The sequence below is a fragment of the Rattus norvegicus genome, chromosome X, assembly GCF_036323735.1.
Source record: "Rattus norvegicus strain BN/NHsdMcwi chromosome X, GRCr8, whole genome shotgun sequence".
NCBI lineage: Eukaryota > Metazoa > Chordata > Mammalia > Rodentia > Muridae > Rattus > Rattus norvegicus.
The window spans coordinates 86680924-86682464 of record NC_086039.1 but is presented as its reverse complement, the minus strand read 5'-3'; the positions used below and the strand labels follow the sequence as shown (position 1 = coordinate 86682464).

The following is a 1541-nucleotide window of genomic DNA, read 5'->3' as shown; positions in this document are numbered from 1 at the left end:
TATACAAGTGATGGATAAGGTTGATGATGGCATATATAGCATACAATTTAAGAATAAAATTTTAGTATAAGGAGTATTGTTGCATTCTAAAATGAGGATAAAATGTAAAGACATTTTCTTGCCAACTTTTACATATTGACATATTTAGCTTCCTTTCTACACTGATAAATATTAACAAGCAGTTTTATGAGACAGGGATCAAGAGGTCTAGGAAGCCATGTATTGTAGAAATTGCTGAGTTGGATAATAAACTTGACGACTACATAAAGAAAATGTGGTACATCTGTACAACAATAATTTTCAGCTATTAAAAACAAAGATGCCATAAATTTTGCAGGCAAATGGATGGATCTTGAGAATATCATCCTGACTGAGGTAAGCTAATCCCAAAATGACATGCATGGGATGCACTCACTTATAAGTGGATATTAGACATAAAATACAGGATACCCCTGCTACACTCCATAGACCTGAAAAAGCTAAAAATGAAGGAAGGCACAAGGTAGGATGCTTATTTCGCACATAGAATGGGAAATAAAATGATCCTAGGAGGCAGATGGAAGCAGGGGAAGTGGATGGGACAGGGTGGGTTAGGATTAGATATGGACAGGAAAAGGTGGGATAGCCAGATATCCATCAATGTGAATGGAAATCAGTACCTGACAGGTGTGGGTTGATAGGGTCCAGGGGGAGGGGGCATCTCCAGGAAATGACAGAGACCTGTAATAAGGAAGCCTTTAATCCACTTCTTCCATGCAAGAGGCATCCTCATCACCCTCCAATGGAGGGATTTCATCAGGAACAGCAGCACTAGGCTCTTCTGCAGTGACCTCATCTTCATCAATGCCTAGGCCTAGTTAAATCATGCGGTAGATGTGGTTGGAGTTGGTTTGGGGGTCCTCAAGTGAGAAGCGAAAGGAGAGCAGAGCAATTTCAAACAGTAGCACCACCAAGTCTTTGACAACTTTGTAGTTTTTGTCTGTCTCAGCCTTCTGCCGCAGAGTTTCCACAATAGGGTGATCAGGGTTGATCTCTAGGTGTTTCTTGGCCATCATGTAACCCATTGTAGAATTGTCTCGCAGTGCCTGAGCCTTTATGATCTGTTCCATGTTGGCTGTCCAGCCATAGGTGCTTGTCACAATACAGCAGGGAGAAGACACAAGCCTATTGGAGATAGTCACTTTTTCAAATTTCTTGTCCAAGATCTCCTTCATGAGCTTCCAGAGATTCTCAAACTTTGCCTTGCTCTCTTCCATTTTCTTCTTTTCTTCCTCATCCTCTGGTAGCTCCAGGCCCTCCTTCATCACTGAGACCAGGCTCTTCCCATCAAATTCCTTGAGCTGCTGCACGGAGTACTCATCAATGGGTTCAGTCACATATACTACCTCAAAGCCCTATTACTGCACAGAGTTGGCCAGTTGCTCTTTGGTCTCACCAGTGATATAGTAGCTGGACTTCTATGTCTCCTTCATGTGAGACACATATTCTGACAGGGAAGTCATCTCATCTCCAGACTGAGAGATGTGGTAGTGAAGGAGCTC

General features: G+C 42.4%; 1 pseudogene; it reads right to left on the bottom strand.

Annotated features, from left to right (window-relative positions):
* Positions 1–737: 737 nt before the first annotated feature.
* The window catches only part of Hsp90ab1-ps7 (heat shock protein 90 alpha family class B member 1, pseudogene 7), a 2150-nt pseudogene continuing 1346 nt past the window's right edge, over positions 738–1541 (bottom strand).